The sequence below is a fragment of the Bos taurus genome, chromosome 12 (assembly GCF_002263795.3).
Source record: "Bos taurus isolate L1 Dominette 01449 registration number 42190680 breed Hereford chromosome 12, ARS-UCD2.0, whole genome shotgun sequence".
Classification (NCBI taxonomy): domain Eukaryota; kingdom Metazoa; phylum Chordata; class Mammalia; order Artiodactyla; family Bovidae; genus Bos; species Bos taurus.
Genome location: NC_037339.1, coordinates 1,647,756 through 1,667,823, shown reverse-complemented (window position 1 = coordinate 1,667,823; position 20,068 = coordinate 1,647,756). Strand labels below are relative to the sequence as shown.

General features: G+C 37.8%; 1 protein-coding gene across 2 annotated transcripts in view; it reads left to right on the top strand.

Annotated features, from left to right (window-relative positions):
• The window catches only part of TDRD3 (tudor domain containing 3), a 226,815-nt gene that overhangs the window by 145,948 nt on the left and 60,799 nt on the right, over positions 1 to 20,068 (top strand).

Below are 20,068 nucleotides of genomic sequence, written 5' to 3'. Positions count from 1 at the left end.
TCCAGGAGTGTAAGTGTAGCTTAGTTGAAATCTCTGATCAAGGTCTCACATACTGAAATTAAGATTTTAGCTGAGCCTATCATCTTGTCTGAGGTTTGCAGTCCTTTTACAGGCTCATGATAGTTAGCAAAATTCACTTAATTGTGGATATAGGATTGACATACATTGTTTTCTCATTTAATATTTCCTGGGTAGTGCTTTCAGCTCCTAGAGATCCTCAGGTCCTTGCCACTTGACCCCATCTCTAGCAGTTCACGTGTTTGTGTCTACAAGGTTAGCAGGAGAACCTCTATCGCTTTTTAAAATCTCTCTGACTTATAGATATTTTTGTCCCAACCTCCCTGTATACTATCCCAATCAGAGCTTCTTTGATTTCCTTTTATCCTTCTCTTTCCCTACTTTCCTTGTAGCTCAGTCAGTAAAGAATCTGCCTGCAGTGCAGGACACCCAGGTTCGATCCCTGGGTAGGGAAGATCCCCTGGAGAAGGAAATGGCAACCCACTCCAGTATTCTTGCCTGGGAAATCTCATGGACAGAGGAGCCTGGTGGGCTGTAGTCCATGGGGTTACAAAGAGTTGGGCACAACTGAGCAACTAACACTTTCTACACTTATTTGCTTTTGACTCCTAGAGTCTCTTCTAATTTGTAATGAAGTTGAGACTGAGAATAGCAATTCTACTGTGATCTGTGTGTCTGTCATCCTTCAGTTCTCACAGAGTACATCCTATACCAACAAAATTTAGTAATATAAGTATTCCACTTGGAAAAAGGTATTAAAGTTAATTAAGATATATGAGATGAATAATACACTCAAAACCGAGTATCAGTGTTAGACTTATTTCTGAGGGGACAGATATTTATGAACACATGTTATTATTGGATATTGTTATAGTAGACTGTTTTGTATTTGCTTTGTTGTTATTAACATGTTACAGAGGAATGTGGAATGTGAGAAAGAAATGGACATTATAGTGGTATTTCACACCCTTGATTTTCACAATGAATATAACCTGTGACCTTCATAAATCCCCAAATTCAAAAATTAGATATTTCCAATATTTGTACAGACTCTAAAATTTTATCAAAGTTCACACTTTGCATTGATCATCCTAATGCTGGAAATTACCCCCTCCAACTTACATTAGAGTTGTCTGTCCTACTTGATAACCACTATTCTCAGTGAAGCAAATTTTTATTCTTTCCTAGAATATTGTGTGGAGAGGCCGGCTAACCAAGATGAGACATGGGCAGAGGTTTCCTAGAGTGGGTGGCATTTAGACAGGTTAAAGAGGGAGTATTGAGGGAAGGGTATACCAAATGTAGGGAACTCTGAATGTTCAGGCTTGGAGGCATCAAGAACATTAGTTCCATCGAAGGATAGATGGAAACAGAAGGCTACAGAAGGAAGTGGTAGGCTGGATACAGATCAGGAGGATTTTGTCCTAAAATATTTTTTTTAATTTATTTTTAATTGGAGGATAATTGCTTTACAATATTCTGTTGGTTTCCACCATATCAAATCCCTTACATTTATACAGTGGAAGTGACAAATAGATTCAAAGGATTAGATCTAATAGACAGAGTACCTGAAGAACTATGGATGGAGGTTCATGACATTGTATAGGAGGCAGTGATCAAGACCATCCCCAAGAAAAAGAAATGCAAAAAAGCAAAATGATTGTCTGTGGAGGCCTTAAAAATAAATGAGAAAAGAAGAGAAGCTAAAGGCAAAGGAGAAAAGGAAAGACATACCCATTTAAATACAGAATTCCAAAGAATAGCCAGGAGAGAAAAGAAAACCTTCCTCAGTGATCAATGCAAAAAAATAGAGGAAAGCAATAGAATGGGAAAGACTAGAGATCTCTTCAAAAAAATTAGAGATACCAAAAGAACATTGCATGCAAAGAAGGGCACAATAAAGGACAGAAATGGTATGGACCTAACAGAAACAGAAGATATTAAGAACAGGTAGCAAGAATACAGAAGAACTATACAAAAAAGAAGTTCATGACCCAGATAACCACGATGGTGTGATCACTCACCTGCTGCTGCTGCTGCTGCTAAGTCACTTCAGTTGTGTCCGATTCTGTGTGACCCCATAGACGGCAGCCCACCAGGCTCTGCCGTCCCTGGGATTCTCCAGGCAAGAACACTGGAGTGGGTTGCCATTTCCTTCTCCAATGCATGAAAGTGAAAAGTGAAAGTGAGGTCACTCAGTTGTGTCCGACTCTTTGCGACCCCATGGACTACAGCCTACCAGGCTCCTCCGTCCATGGGATTTTCCACGCAAGAGTACTGTAGTGGGGTGCCATTGCCTCTAGAGCCAGACATTATGGAATGCGAAGTCAAGTGGGTCTTAGGAAGCACCACTACGAACAAAAAGTGGAGGTGATGGAGTTCCATTTGAGCTATTTCAAATCCTAAAAGATGATGCTGTGAAAGTGCTGCACTCAATATGCCAGCAAATTTGGAAAACTCAGCAGTGGCCACAGGACTGGAAAAGGTCAGTTTTCATTCCAACCCCAAAGAAAGGCAATGCCAAAGAATGCTCAAACTACTGCACAATTACACTCATCTCACATGCTAGTAAAGTAATGCTAATTCTCCAAGCCAGGCTTCAACAGTACATGAACCATGAACTTCCAGATGTTCAAGCTAGATATAGAAAAGGCAGAGGAACCAGAGATCAAATTACCAATGTCTGTTGGATCATTGAAAAAGCAAGAGACTTTCAGAAAAAACATGTGCTTTATTGACTATGCTAAAGCCTTTGACTGTGTGGATCACAACAAAGTGTGGAAAGTTCTTAAAGAAATAGGAATACCAGACCACCTGATCTGCCTCCTGAGAAACCTGTATCAAGGTCAAGAAGCAACAGTTAGAACCAGACAGGGAATAGTGGAGTGGTTCCAAATTGGGAAAGGGGTGCATCAAGGCTGTATATTGTCACCCTGCTCGTTTAACTTACATGCAGAGTACATCATGAGAAATGCCAGGCTGGGTGAATAACAAGCTGGAATCAAGATTGCTGGGAGAAATATCAATAACCTCTGACATGCAGATGACACCACCTTTGTGGCAGAAAGTGAAGAAGAACTGAAGAGCTTCTTGATGAAAGTGAAAGAGGAGAATGAAAAAGCTGGCCTAAAACTCAACATTTAAAAAACAAAGATCATGGCATCTGGTCCCATCACTTCATGGAAATAGATGGGGAAAAATGAAAACAGTGAGAGACTTTATTTTCTAGGGCTCCAGAATCACTGTGGATGGTGACTGCAACCATGATATTAAAGATACTTGCTCCTTGGAGGAAAAGCTATGACAGACCTAAACAGCATATTAAAAAGCAGAGACATCAATTTGCTGACAAAGTCCAGTCTAGTCAAAACTATGGTTTTTCCAGTAGTCATGTACAGATGTGAAGTTTGGACCATAAACAAGACTGAGCGATGAAGAATTGATGCTTTCTAACTGTGGTGCTGGAGGAGACTTTCGAGAGTCCTTTGGACTGCAGGGAGATGAAACCAGTTAATCTTAAAGAAAATCAACCCTCAATATTCCTTGTAAGGACTGCTGCTAATGCTGCAGCTCCACTACTGAAAGGTTGTTGCTGAGCTATTAAAGACGCCGGGATTCTTGGCCTCTGGAGGAGAGGAATTCAATCCAGGGTCAGAGACAAGGCTTGCCCCCTCAGAACTTTTGTTGTAATAAAGTTTTATTTAGGTGTAGAAGAGATAGAGAAAGCTTCTGACATAGACATCCAAAGAGGGCAGAAAGAGTGGAGCCCTGCTAGCCTTTAACAGTATGTTTTATACCTATCAGCAAGCTGCTAACTAGAGAAAGGAGATGTTTCAAAACTCTGAGTGGCGTCAGGCCCCTCACCTACAAGGTGCGTTTTGAGATAACATTGGCATCAGGTGAGTCATCCCGGGCCATAAAACAATTGACATGAATCTTAAAGAAAGGCAGGTTTCCAAGTAAATATATAGTTTCATTAACATAGATTTGGAGAACAGAGTACGAGTAAAAGATACTGGTTTGTTGAGCCCTTATGGGTTCTGAGTCTTAAGCAGAACTGATGTGAAGACAGACAGAGTATAGGGTAAATACATAGTTCATTAACATAGCTTAAGAAAAACATTTCCACAAGAAAAACGCATTGGTTAGCTCAAGGTTTGAGAAAAGTTAAGTTCAGGTGGAACTGGGTGTCGTCCTGGCAAGACAGAATTTTAAGAGAAACCCTCTTTTAAATTTGTATAGAGAAGGGAAAAAAAATCTGACACTTGTAGCTTGTTTCCTCCTGCCTCTTAAAAGAGAGACCAAAAAAAAAAAGTCTAACACTTGCAGCCTATTTCCTCCATTTGGAGACCCCTGGCTTTCCTGCCTGTTACCCTCTCACTACTTCAGGCACCTGATGCAAAGAGCTGGCTCATTTGAAAAGACCCTGGGAAAGATTGAAGGCAGGAGGAAAAGTGGGCAATAGTGGATGAGTTGTTTGGATGACATCTTTGACTCAGTGGATGTGAATTTGAACAAACTCTGGGAGATAGTGAAGGACAGGGAAGCCTGGCGTGCTGCAGTCCATGGGTTTACAAAGAGTTGGATATGACCAAGTGACTGAACAACAGCAATACAGTATTTGTTTTTCTGACTTCCCTCTATACCACACTCTAGGTTCATCTACCTTGCTAAAACTGAATCAAATGTGTTCATTTCTATGGCTGAGTAAAATTCCATCGTATGTTATGTACCACAACCTCCTTATCCTTTCATCTTTCAATGAACATCTAGGACATGCTTGCATATCCTAGTTATACAGCCACTATTTGGAACCATATGAAGATTCCTTAAAAAGCTATTAGTAGGAATAAAACTTTCATGGAACCCAATAATCCTACTACTGAGACAACCATAATTGAAAAATACACATGTACCCCAATGTTCATTGCAGTACTATTTCTAGTTGATAAAAGGAGTTTTTATTTTATCCAAATGCCAATATAGAGCCCATGAGAGTAGCAAGTTTGGTGCTTTCAGAAAAATAATTTGTCCATTGGCAAGGTGGAAAATGGGATTGAGACTGAAGTGAGGCTACAATTGAATGCATTGTAAGAAATTATTCATTTTCAATAGAATTTTATTTGTACCTGGTCTGTGATAAGTGGTAGAGATACAACATTTATTAAATGTTTCAAATTTAGAAAATTCAGGGAAATAAATGGATTATGTAGCTCTTACCCCAGATAAACTTACTGTTAGTTTGTGAGACCGAAGAAGACCCAAACATAAAACATCATAGGAATACTTATTACTAAGAATATTATTATTTATGTAGTCTAAATGATGTCCTTTTTATCATCTATTTAGTGTAAGCAACACTGAACAAAATACAAAGTCTTAGCAGGAGGTATTCTGAATACAATAATCATATATGATCTGGCATTTTTGTAATCCATAATAACATTATAGTCTTTATTTCAAAGATTTGTTTCCAAAATAAAACTAACTAGTTGTTTTGAATGGCTGAGAAATCCTTGAAACAGACAAACTTGAAAATACAGCTTGGTTTGTTGTTTCAGTGTTTTAAATGTTGGACCGGAGAAACTCACCCTTTCTGTAGATGCTCTTCAACCCATAAATTCTTTCTTTGGTGATGTTGACAACATATCAGAGGAGATTGATGATAATACACATGAGCACAAACAGCTGAACAATAAATTGATACATAAATGGACTAAGGATTCTCATACTTGTAGATGTCTCATGCAGGCATACCTGGAAGAAATTTCTGGTTTGGTTCCAGACCACCACAATAAAGTGAATATCGCAGTAAAACAAGTCACACAAAATTCTTTGGTTTCTCAATACATTTCAAAGTTATGCTTATCCTATACTACAGTCTGTTAAGTGTGCAATAGTATTATGTCTGGAAAAGTACATACTTTTATTAAAAATGCTTAATTGTTAAATATGAGCCTTCAGCAAGTCATAGTGTAACATTAAAGATCACAGATCACACATCACTATAACAAATATAATACTAATGAAAAACATTGAAATAGTGCCTGAATTTACAAAGTGTGACACAGAGAATTTTGTTGTTCTGTCACTCAGTTCAGTTCAGTTCAGTTCAGTCGCTCAGTCGTGTGCGACTCTTTGCGACCCCATGAATCGCAGCACGCCAGGCCTCCCTGTCCATCACCAACTCCCGGAGTTCACTCAAACTCATGTCCATCAAGTCAGTGATGACATCCAGCCATTTCATCCTCTGTCGTCCCCTTTTCCTCCTATCCCCAATATCTCCCAGCATCAGGGTCTTTTCCAATGAGTCAACTCTTTGCATGAAGTGGCCAAAGTACTGGAGTTCCAGCATTAGCATCATTTCTTCCAAAGAAATCCCAGAGCTGATCTCGTTCAGAATGGACTGGTTGGATCTCCTTGCAGTCCAAGGGACTCTCAAGAGTCTTCTCCAACACCACAGTTCAAAAGCATCAATTCTTTAGCGCTCAGCTTTCTTCACAGTCCAACTCTCACATCCATACATGACCACTGGAAAAACGATAGCCTTGACTAGACGGACCTTTGTTGGCAAAGTAATGTCTCTGCTTTTGAATATGCTATCTAGGTTAGTCATAACTTTTCTTCCAAGGAGTAAGTGTCTTTTAATTTCATGGCTGCAGTCACCATCTGCAGTGATTTTGGAGCCCCCCAAAATAAAGTCTGACGCTGTTTCCATTGTTTCCCCATCTATTTCCCATGAAGTGATGGGACCGGATGCCATGATCTTCGTTTTCTGAATGTTGAGCTTTAAGCCAACTTTTTCACTCTCCTCTTTCACCTGTATCAAGAGGCTTTTTAGTTCCTCTTCACTTTCTGCCATAAGGATGGTGTCATCTGCATATCTGAGGTTATTGATATTTCTCCCAGCAATCTTGATTCCAGCTTGTGTTTCTTCCACCCCAGCATTTCTCATGATTTACTCTACATATAAGTTAAATAAGCAGGGTGAGAATATACAGCCTTGTACTCCTTTTCCTATTTGGAACCAGTCTGTTGTTCCATGTCCAGTTCTAACTGTTGCTTCCTGACCTGCATATAGGTTTCTCAAGAGCCAGGTCAGGTGGTCTGGTATTCCCATCTCTTTCAGAATTTTCCACAGTTTATTGTGATCCACACAGTCAAAGGCCTTGGCATAGTCAATAAAGCAGAAATAGATGTTTTTCTGGAACTCTCTTGTCATGTCCAACTCTTTTTGACTCTATAGACTGTGGCACCCCAGGCTTCCCTATCCTTCACTATCTCCCAGAGTTTGCTCAAACTCATGTCCATTGAGTTCATGGTGCGATCTAACCTTCTCCTCTGTTGCCCACTTCTCTTCCTGCCCTCAGTCTTTCCCAGGGTCTTTTCTAATGAGTCGGCTCTTTGTATCAGGTGGCCAAAGAATTGGAGCTTCAGCTTCACCTCAATTCTTCCAATGAATATTCAGGGTTGGTTTCCTTTAGGATTGACTGGTTTGATCTCTTTACAGTCCAAGGGACTCTCAAGAGTCTTCTCCAACACTACAGTTCAAAAGCATCAGTTCTTTTCGGCAGTCAGCCTTCTTTGTCGTCTAACTCTCACAGCCGTATATACTACCAGAAAAACCATAGCTTTGAGTATACAGACCTTTGTCAACACAGAAAATGGAAGAAAGCAAATGCTGGTACCAGTGCAGTTCATTTCAGTTGCTCAGTCGTGTCCGACTCCTTGCGACCCCATGAATTGCAGCCAGGCCTCCGTGTCCACCACCAACTCCCAGAGTTCACTCAAACTCATGTCCATCCAGCCGGTGATGCCATCCAGCCATCTCATCCTCTGTTGTCCCCTTCTCCTCCTGCCCTCCATCCCTCCCAGCATCAGAGTCTTTTCCAATGAGTCAACTCTTCTCATGAGGTGGCCAAAGTATTGGAGTTTCAGGTTCAGCATCAGTCCTTCCAAAGAACACCCAGGCCTGATCTTCATTAGAATGGACTGGTTGGATCTCCTTGCAGTCCATGGGACTCTCAAGGGTCTTCTCCAACACTGCTGGTACCAGTAGGCTTGCTCAGTGCAGAGTTGCCACAAACCTTCAGTTCTTCTTTAAAAAATGAAAAATCTGCAAAGTGCAGTAAAAAAAAAGTATGCCTGTATTCTCTTGGCTGTCTTCACATAATCCTGTCACAATAAAGGTGACAGGATTAATATGTGGGGTCATCCTCAGGTCTCCTTCAGAGATCTTTCTGTTACTCCTTCTCTTGTTAACCCTTATACTGTTCGTATGTTCCTGGAGGAATTGAGGCTCATAATAAAGCAAACAGTTGAAGCAAACTACTGAATTGTTTTTCTGTTTATTTTATGATTTCATATTTCTTTTTAACTGAAGTAAAGCTCAGAATAAATTTTTACTTTTGTAAAATTGAATCTCCACTTTGGGTTTCCTTCAAAATTTGTCATTGTTCCATAAATCTTATATTGCAAAATCAACTCTTCATGATGGGAAACTCTTCACCTAAGAAAAATGTAGAAAGCTTTTCAGGATAGAGTCTCCACAAATTTTATTGGTTAAATGCCTTATGGAAGGCTAATGGGAAGAATTATGGGCTTTTAATTTTATTCACATTCTTATCATCAGTATCATTATTTGGGTCTGTTACAGAACTAAGTTGATTATAAGTAATCATGATTCAGTGATGTGTATGTTTGTTTGTTTGTCTGTTTTTTGATGTTTGTTTCTAACTTAGTTAAGTCCCCAAACCTCTCCTGCATCTGTGTTTTGTGTCATTTACGCTCTCTGAGAATTTTATTTAGGTTGGGCATCCCTGGAAGCTGTGTTTAATTTAATAAGCCCAGGCCTGGATGCACTTGTTATGTCATATCAAATCTGTGTAATATGTTAGGTTTTTTGGGAAAAAATAATACATCCTCTAAGAATGTGTTTTTGACAGATTTAATGCAGGTAAGTAACACATTTGCTTTCACATTGTATTATATAATTTTCTTTAAAAGAATAAAACTATCATTCCTTTATTCTGATTTTTAAAAACTCCCACCAGATGTACAGTTATGCATTGGCGATGATGTGAGTTTGGTTCAAGCCACTAGAATAAAGCAAGTCACATTTTTTTTTCTTAATTCCTAGGGCATGTAAAAGTTATGTGTACCTTATACAGTAGTCTATTAAGTATGCAATCAGTTCAGTTCAGTCGCTTAGTCGTGTCCAACTCTTTTCGACCCTGTGAACCACAGCACCCCAGGCCTTCCTGTCCATCACCAACTCCCGGAGTCTACCCAAACCTGTGTCAATCGAGTCGGTGATGCCATCCAACCATTTCATCCTCTGTCATCCCCTTCTCTTTTCTAATGAGGGTCTTTTCTAATGAGTCAGCTCTTTGCATCAGGTGGCCAAATTATTGGAGTTTCAGCCTCAACATCAGTCCTTCCAATGAACACCCAGGACTGGTCTCCTTTAGGGTGGACTGGTTGGATCTCCTTGCAGTCCAAGGGACTGTCAAGAGCAAGAGAGTTCCAGAAAAACATCTATTTCTGATTTATTGACTATGCCAAAGCCTTTGACTGTGCGGATCACAATAAACTGGAAAATTCTGAAAGAGACGGGAATACCAGACCACCTGACCTGCCTCGTGAGAAACCTGTATGCAAGTCAGGAAGGAACAGTGAGAACTGGACGTGGAACAACAGACTGGTTCCAAATAGGAAAAGGAGTACGTCAAGGTTGGGTATTGTCACCCTGCTTATTTAACTTATATGTAGAGTACATCATGAGAAATGGTGGGCTGGAGGAAGCACAAGCTGGAATCAAGATTGCTGGGAGAAATATCAAGAACCTCAGATATGCAGATGACACCACCCTTATGGCATAAAGTGAAGAAGAACTAAAGAGCCTCTTGATGAAAGTGAAAGAGGAGAGTGAAAAAGTCGGCTTAAACCTCAACATTTAGAAAACTAAGCTCATGGCATCTGGTCCCATCACTTCATGGCAAATAGATGGGGAAAGAGTGGAAACAATGGCTGACTTTATTTTTCTGGGCTCCAAAATCACTGCAGATGGTGACTGAAGCCATTATGACCAACCTAGACAGCATATTAAAAAGCAGAGTCATTACTTTCCTAACAAAGGTCTGTCTATCAAGGCTATAGTTTTTCCAGTGATCGTGTATGGATGTGAGAGAAGTATGCAATAACACTGTCTAAAAAACAATGTATATACCTACCTTAATTAAAAATTGCCTTATTACTCAAAAGCGCTAAGCATCATCTATCAATTGAGAGTTGTCACAGATCTTTAATTGTAATAAATGCATATTGGCAAAGTACAAGGAAGCAAAATGCAATAGAATTAGTAGTGCCTGTAGCTGTTCATCACATGTACTTTTCCTAGAGATTTTCCCCTATCAACTTTTTTGTTGTGCCTTTTGAGTCAAATGTAATTCTACCTGACATTATTGTCAATATTATGAAAAAAATGAGGTTAGATTACACTGTTATATGAGAGTAATCACTAAAGTGTCTGTGACCTCTAGCAGTTTGATACCAAGTTGGTAATATTAAGTTGATCAATTTGTGATAGGCTTGAATTCAGAAAGGCTTTTATATATAGGCTTTAAAATTTTTTTGTTTTTGTAGACTAGATATAGTCCTGGCCAGATTATCAGGCCAGCTCTCAACTTTACATACCTTAAGTTTATCAATAAATTACTTCAGTAATATGTAATTACCATTTAAAACAATGCCCACTGAAAATATGGGCACTAGAAATATATATTTTAAGTGTCAGCTTGGGACAGAAAAAGTAGGTATTATTCTTTCTGTTATCATGGAAGATATCTGGGTTGGCCAGAAATAGAGGGAAGGGATGCCTTAATATAATACTTTACTGTTTTAACTTTCTACATCTTAAATAAAACCAAATAAAGCTTAATTTTTCTGAATAAGCAACAAGGGACATTGTGAGAAAAGTGGACAGGGTAACCTTCTTAAATTTATACTCCTCTGTTTCCTTGTTTATGTAGCTTATTTTGCAAGTTAAATATGTGTTACAAGTTTTATTTGTGTTTCTCCATATTTTTTGTCAAGAAGCATAATTATCTGAATCTCAGTCCTTTAGGCTTATTGGTATAATTTGAGAAGTTGCATCTACTTTCAAGCTTACCTTTCTACTTTCAAGCTTGCCGCCTTGTTACTTTCTTATGAGTTACTGAAGGCAGTAAGAAGCAACCAGCACCTTTCATCTCTCTGGCATTTTCATACCAAGTTCTCTGAATCCTTGGCCTCATTAGTTAGGTGCTCCAGTTCGAAGACAATAGACTGTAGTTTAGCCATTCAATGAGGAGTGAGTGCCAACTTCTTTTAGGGGATGCAACGACTTTCACTACCCTGTACCCTTCCTTTGCTAAACACATTTTACATTTTAGGTTCTGTCACTGTATCACTCTTTTTCCTGGCATTAATTTCTAAGTTGGGGCTTCCTAGGTGGCTCCAGTACTCTTGGCTGGAAAATCCCATGGATGGAGGAGCCTGGTAGGCTGCAGTTCATGGGGTCTCTAAGAGTCAGACAAGACTGAGCGATTTCACTTTCACGTTTCACTTTCATGCACTGGAGAAGGACATGGCAACCCACTCCAGTGTTCTTGCCTGGAGAATCCCAGGGACGGAGGAGCCTAGTGAGTTGCCATCTATGGGGTTCTACAGAGTCGGACACAACTGAAGCAACTTAGCAGCAGCAGCAGCAGCAGGTGGCTCAATGGTAAAGAATCCACCTGCTAATGCAGGAGACGTGGCTTTGATCCCTAGGTCAGGAAGAACCACTGGAGAAGGAAATGGCAACCCACTCCAGTATTCTTGCCTGGAAAATTCCATGGACAGAGAAGCCTGGCAGGCTACAGTCCTACAGTCTATGGAGTCGCAAAAGTGTCGGACACGACTTAGTGTCTAAACAGTTTCTAAGCTAGTTTGCTTTAAGCTGTGAGCCACAGAAATCCAAATAAGTAAAAAGGTAATATATTGGCTCATATAACTGGAAAGTCTTTCTCTGTCTTTGAATTTTGTGTTGACAGATTATGTCATGTGGTAGCAAAGATTGGACCATGAAGCACCAAGTATAGCCTATGGCCAACATATATAAGGGTGTATAAGGGGGCATAATGACATGTATAGATACACAGGTAAAAAAGCTCATCTTAATTTTGCAAGCACATGTTTTTTTATTTTTGGAAAAAGATAAAAAGCTTTCATCATATAATTATTGATTCACCAAGCTCAACTGAGTTTCACTGGTGATTTTGGCATTGGTGTGTATGAAGTGGCTGGAACAGGAGTACAGAGAAACTTGGCTAAAAGAGCACTACAGTTGTTGGTGTCAAATCTCCATTCATAATATGAAAAGGTAATTAAAAAAATATTTCTCAGAAACAATCAAATGGTCCTCATAACTGGGAGATCTGGCAGAAACAGACCTTCTGTCTTCTAATGTCTGTATCTGCCACCTTCTTAGGAGAGCTAAGACATCTTAATTGATTCTGGATTATATATAAAAGGAGGGAGTAGTTCCCATCACTCAAAGCAGAGTTCTGTTACCAAAATAAGAGGAGAATTGAAAAGATGCCGTGGCAGATACGTACAACTGATTCTACCACTAACTTAACTGACAGGTCTTATATTTGCTAGTGGTATGTCTTTGGGCAAGTTATATAATCTGCCAAATCTTTCTTTCTTTATTGGGAGATGGGAAAACAGTAGCACCGCCTAAGTTTGCAGTTACTGGGAAGGTCAAGTTCATTGTGCATGCCAAATGCTAAGCGTGGTGTTTGGCACACAGGCCTCCACATAATGGTCGCTGTGCCACACCACTACCACAGTCAGCAGCATTGTCATCAGTTTTTAAAATTTATTAATTTTTTAAATGAAGAGTAATTGCTTTAGAGAATTTTGTTGTTTTCTGTCAAACCTCAACACATTATCGTCATTTTAATTAACAGTAGTAGCAACAGCATCCTCCACTCACTGTCTTTTCATCTCTTCCCTTTTCCTACTTTGCGCCCTCATCAGTTCTCTACTGACTCTTTGCAGAACTTTATCATCTCATCTTCTGTATAGCAAACAGTGATCTTTCAGAGCACAAATTTGGTTCCATTACCCTCTTGCTTAAAATACTCCAATGACTCTTCTTATTGACAGAATAAAATTCAGACTGTAATACATATACTGTTTTTGTGCAGTTCCAGTTCTTTATTTTCTGTGGATTTTGTGAGAATTTATCTTAGCATTTATCTTGGTTAATGTAATGCATAATTTCAAATTCTACATAATATTCAGATATAAATAGATAGTAGCAGATATTAATGGATGATGGTTAATGCATATGAAGTTTCAGGCTTCTAATGGTTGGTAGGTGTCTTTTTGTTTTATTTTCATTTAACCAAGTTTCAAGTCAGTTTAAATAGTTTGACTTAATAGATTTATAGCTTGAATTTTGATGACTTAACAGTAGGGATACAGGAAGGAAATGTGATAGAATGATAATAGTTGAAAAGTCAGGAAACTAGGTCATGAAGAGAGAGAGAATATATTTGTGTTAGGCTGGATGTTCTTGTACAGGATTTCCTCAAGAAACAATCGCCCATATTATGTATGTTTACATCTAATTACATCAAACAACATTCCTCCTCATTTCCCTGTGCAATTGATTGATTAAAATTGATGGTGGAATGCTTCCTTGGAAGCCAGGAATGAAGGGTTGTTATGTGAATAGTCATAAGCTGTTAGCAAAATGTGTCATTTTCCACACACTACTTTTTACTTTCTCTCTGACCCTAGCCACCAGTATGACTTTCCCAGTCCTTGACTTTTTCTGATAGTGCTTTACTGTTAACTTGAATTAATTGTTTCTACAGTGAATACTCTATACCCATGATCCTGTAGTCTGTAGTTCTTGTGTCTAATCTCATATAACTACAGATAAGTTTTACTCAGAAGGTCTTTTAGCAGTTTGTCAAAGCCTCAACATTTGTTACTGCATTTTAGACAAGTGACAGTCAACAGTTGATTGAAAATTAACTAGAACCAATAACTGGAACAAAACTCCTGGTCATTGGTTAGAGTTCTTTGAAATGCTCTGGTCTCTGTTGTCATCTGACATTATGGTCCCTAGATTTGCAAGCATTCTGACAGCATATCATCTGACATTATCCTTTTGTCAGGGCAGGAAACCAGGAAGTTTAAGGTGTTAGATAAATACCAGGTGGGAAGTGAAAATAGTCCACAGTGCTGCACAGGTAATATCCTGCTTATTAAAGTAAAGTTAGTAGTTATTTGAATTTAATAATTAATAGTATATAGAAATTTACATATGGATTTAGGGATAACTTCAGTGAAAATTTTTAAAGATAATATATAGAAAGTTGGTGAAAATTGGCTTACCATAAATTTGAAAAACATTTTATGTTAAGTTTTTTAAAAATCAAGGAGATACACTAAACAGGCAATTGAAGTTAGAGATCAAATGGAGATGGAAGAGCCAATGAAAGAAGCTGAGAAAACAGCTGCCAAAAAAGCAGGAGGAGTAGAAGCAGAGAGGATGTGAAGTGTCCGTTGGTTTACACGGCATTAGTAGTGCTTGTGCTGGCGAATGTTTAACAGCTGACCCTGGAGAAGAGGCGGGAGGCAGAGGACTGATGCTCTACTTTTTAACTTTTTCTGATTTCTGTGGTATAAATATTCCACTATGGCTAATTTCAAATTATTAGCAGCTACTTTCAAGTTAATTTCAGTTTGCAACCAGATTGCAGATTTTCTGAAAATTTAATAATCAGTTTTTATGCAGTATTCAGACTGGCTCCAACACATCACTGATTGGAGATCTTGGCAAAAATAATGTCAGCGAAGTAGTGGGGTTAGAAGAAAGCTGAAGGATGTCCTATAGATAAATGATCTATGGACATTAAAATGATTATTTTGAAGAAAGTGGTAAGAAAGAACATATTTAATATAGCATGAAAAAGTTATACTTTAAGCTTGGAATGATGAGCAATATCTCTTCCTATCACATAATATTTTTAAAAGACTACATTTTATTTTTTATTATATGGAGAACATTATCATTTAATAACCACTTGTGTTTATATGTACCTGCTAAGAATGAGATATACTTCTTTTTTTAACCTTTGTTATCGAAGTCAGGATACATACAGAATAAATTTATAGAGGAACTAATTTTTTACAAGAGGAAACAAAGCATATAAATTTTGAGCTGATAGATAAACTTTTATAGCCAGAGAGTTTTGTCATCATTACAGAATATCTAAAGACATTTTAGATATTTAGAATATCTAAAGACATTTTAAATATTTAGAATATCTAAAGGTATTTAGATAAAAATATGTAAAGATATTTTACACAAAAGCCGTTATTGGTATAATTGGGAAAATTAGTTGAAATTTTTGATGTGAAAAAAATGTAATCTGGTCTGTATATAGACATAGAAATATTAGGAAATGTTATGCTTCTGTTTTAATGTGAATTCATGTACTGATCAGTTAATACTATCTTTTTGTAACAAATATCTTTGATGATTTATTTTTATTTTGCTTTATTTGTTGAAAGATTACTCAGCAGTAATTTTAACTACTCTACTTGAATTAATATATACATTATTTGGTAATCTGTTTTACCATGGTACTACAGAGAAGGCAATGGCACCCCACTCCAGTACTCTTGCCTGGGAAATCCCATGGACGGAGGAGCCTGGAAGGCTACATTCCATGGGGTCACTGAGGGTCAGACACGACTGAGCGACTTCACTTTCATGCATTGGAGAAGGAAATGGCAACCCACTCCTGTTCTTGCCTGGAGAATCCCAGGGACGGGGGAGCCTGGTGGGCTGCCGTCTATGGGGTCGCACAGAGTCGGACACAACTGAAGCGACTTAGTAGTAATAGTATGACATTTTAAAAATAATATCTAGCTGATAAATAGGTATTCCTTTTGTTTTGCATTAATGGAAAGAGGTTATTAGTTTCAGGTCAGAATTTTGGCATTCCTAGTATCCAGATTTATAAATTTTTAGTTCATCAGAGATTGTGAAAGAACTTTTGTGACTTCTGTATCATACTAGGAATGAACAGATGTAGGTAATGAAATTGTAGCTAACACATGTTTTGTTACACTCGGCTTTGTTTCTCCAGGCAGGCAGCTTGCATAGGGAGAAAATTATGGTCTTTTTCTTCAGTTAGACTTGAGTTAAGCTCTGGCGCTAATGTTTTCTAGCTGTTAACTCAGCTTTTTGTTAATTCACTTATAAAATGGGGATAATAATATTGCCTTTCAAGGTGGTTGGGAGAATTATATGAAGTAGTGTAGTTAAAAGACCTTTTAAGTAGAGTCCGGTACATAGTGAAATATTAATTAAGCCATTTCTTTAAGTAGGTGTCTCAGAATACAATGAAGGATCATCTTGGGAAACAAAATGTACCTGTTTTTCTACTATAAAAAGCAGGTACAGCTGCAACTGGAGAATGAATACTCTGCAAAGAAGTATTAATATTTTAATTAAAATTTTAATTTAATTAAAATTTTAATTTAATTTAATAATTTAATTATAAAGCACATTCTAATGTACAAACCCAAATAAGTTATGACAATTAATAAATTCACTCTTAATGATCCTTGTATTTCAGAACATGGGCCTGTAAAACATTGTAATCAATTATTTTGTGAACTTGCCTTTTTAAACTTATGAGCTGATTTAACAGGAACATTTTATTACAAGTCAAATGAAACTCATAGTATCCTTTGATTAATTTTATCATATAAACTTTTATCACTTTGATCTTTTAGATGTTTTTATAATTTTATCTATTTTGTGATGAATTTTTGTCATTTGTTTGCTAATTTTCTTTTTCCATTTTTTCTCCTCTATTTAATATATAATATTACTGATTTCTATTTATGCTTTTCTTTCACCTTTCCCTTTCAGTTCATTAAAAAAAAGAAGAAAAAAAGCAAAGCGTTTTATTCTCCTTCCTGTACAGAAAAGGGTCTCAGTGTATTTTCAGTTAGTGACTGTAGACCTGGCCTGTATTATCACTACTATTTTGGTGGTTTGGAATCATCAGTGCCTCCTCAGGAAGAGCAACAGAGAGCAACTAGTTGCCAACTGCTGAATTAAGACACTTTCTATTTGACTCTTGGGCTATTTCTATATTTAAAATCATCTTTCCACAATTTAGTGATTTAGTATATTCTGTTATTTATTTAATAGATTAGTTCAGTTTCAAAATATTTACTTCTGACTTCATTACTTAACTAAGATAAAATGTTTAAGGAAATACAGGAGTGGTGAAACCTTTAAGGACCTTCCTTGGCTTCAGTTCAGTTCAGTTCAGTCACTCTGTTGTGTCCGACTCTTTGCGACCCCATGAATCGCAGCAGGCCAGGCCTCCCTGTCCATCACCAACTCCCGGAGTTCACCCAGACTCACGTCCTTGGCTTACTGTTGTTTTATTTTGTATGTATATGAAAACTGTGTTCTTTTAAAAGCACAATTTTATCTTCTGCCTCATTGAGTTTACTTTTTTAAGAGTAGTTCTTATTTTAAAATCAGTTTTCTTTATAGATTTTTCTCTCACTGTATTGTCTCAGCATAATGGAATGAAGTGTATTTATTAATAGTAAAATTACTGTTTTATTCTGTAATGTATATCATCAGTTAAGTAGATTAGGACATCTTTACCTTTTTTCTTCTTTTAGAAGAGCTGTAATCAAATTCTCCCACACCTACCAAGGCTAATTGAAACCATCCTGTATGCGTAGTTATTCAGACTGCCATTTGAGGTTCAGGATACTTAGTTATTCTCATGATGACTTAAGTTGTTTGTACTTCCTGATCATCATAGATTTTGGTGTTCCTACCTGGAATAATTTTGAAAAATTGATCCTTTAACTCCCTGAAGTTAAAATCAGGGATCTTAAATATCCCTGGTGGCCCAGACTGTAAAGTGTCTGCCTACAATGCTGGAGACCTGGGTTCAATCCCTGGGTCAGGAATATCTCCTGGAGAAGGAAATGGAAGCCCACTCCAGGATTCTTGCCTGGAAAATCCCATGGACTGAGGAGCTTGGTAGTCTACAGTCCGTGGGGTCACAAAGAGTCAGACTTGACTGAGCTACTTCACTTCACTTCCTAAATATCTATTCAGACTTTGTTGTCAGCAAATACCTTCATATTTGACTTACTTTGGAAACTAAAAAATTGCTTCAATTCACTATATATTACGTCTTTCTATTAAATAAACCCTATAACACTTGTATGTTAAGGCAGCTGTAGGGACTATAGATAATGTGTATAAAGGGCTAGTATGGGGTACCTAACACATAGCAGATAGTCAGCAAGAGGCAGGTGCTGCCTTTATTAACAAGTGCCAAAACATGCTTACTGCTGAAAATGCTCATTTCTACTTTTCTTCTTTCTAAAGAAAAAAAATTAATATTGACTACAGTGATCAATAGATATTGATCTAGTGATCAATAGATATCAATATCAATAAGATATTTTTTGTGTGTTATATTGGTAAAACTGCTGCTGCTGCTGCTAAATCACTTCAGTTGTGTCTGACTCTGTGTGACCTCATAGACGGCAGCCTACCAGGCTCCTCCGACCCTGGAATTCTCTAGGCAAGAACACTGGAGTGGATTGCCATGTCCTTCTCCAATGCATGAAAGTGAAAAGTGAAAGTGAAGTCACTCAGTCATGTCCAACTCTTTGCAACCCCATGGACTGCAGCCTACCAGGCTCCTCCGTCCATGGGATTTTCCAGGCAAGAGTACTGGAGTGGGTTGCCAGTGCCTTCTCCAATTGGTAAAGCAGATCTTGGGAAAACTGATCTCATAAAAGTATCTCTATTGATGGTCTTGGCTAGTATTTGAGATCTTGCATATTTGAAAAATCTTTGTTCTTTGTCATGATCAGTGGGTGGTTAGGCTAAATGTAGAATTGTACTTAGAAAATAATTTTTCTTTAATTTCAAAGAGATTTAAAGTCTGTTAGATAAGCTTCTGGCTTCCATTGGCTCTGCTGAGAAGTTTCTTTTCATTTTGAGCCTTGATCTTTAGTCTTGACTTACTTTGTCACTTGGGGCCTTTTTAAAGATCTTCTCTTTATTTCTGCTGATCTGAACATTTTACTTGGTACCTTTTCTCCTCCAGTGGGTGTTTGGAAATGTATGGAGACAATTTAGATAGTCACAGTGACTAGGAGTGCTAAGGGAGAATGCTTTGGCATTTAGTAGCTAGAGATCAAAGAAGTTAATTTACTTGCAAATACAGGAAGCATTCTCACCCAGAATTTAGTAGTATCCCTATTAAGAAGTATTGTGACCTTGGTAAAATATAAGAATAATCCTAATGTTCATACTGATTATAGTGTTTGGCAAGAGAAACAAGATGTGTGCACCAGGACCAGTCAACTTGATTGTAATTGTGTTATAGACATGCTATGAGAAACAGTGGAGGAAGAAAGAGTAAGTGACACAGAACAAATCGAAGGAGAATAAAGATCATTATGTGAAATATAACCATCAGATTATCTGTGAGGTATATGTATATATGCCATGTTACTGATTTGATTTCTGGTTGGACATTTTCTACACTATTTTGCTTAATCAGATTTTGACACTTTTTCCCCTGTATTTCCAAGTAGTACCTGTTCTTTGATAGGTTTATGTTATTATTCAGTCACTCAGTTGTGTCCGCCTCTTTGCATCACATGGACTACAGCACGCCAGGCTTCCCTGTCCTTCACCAGGGAAGGTTTATAAATAGATATCTAATTCTAATTCAAACACTTAGCAGTTCCAGATCCAGAAAGAACTGAGAATTGTTTTTTTTTTTTTGCTAAGACTAGAACTTGACTGACAGTGAATGATACATTTTAAATCAGGTGGGGACTCAGAAAAGAACTGAGCTAGAGGTGTACTTGCACAGTTTCATAGCAGCTTCTGTGGTTTCAGTTTGTAGTTCTGTTTCACCAGAGCAGCATG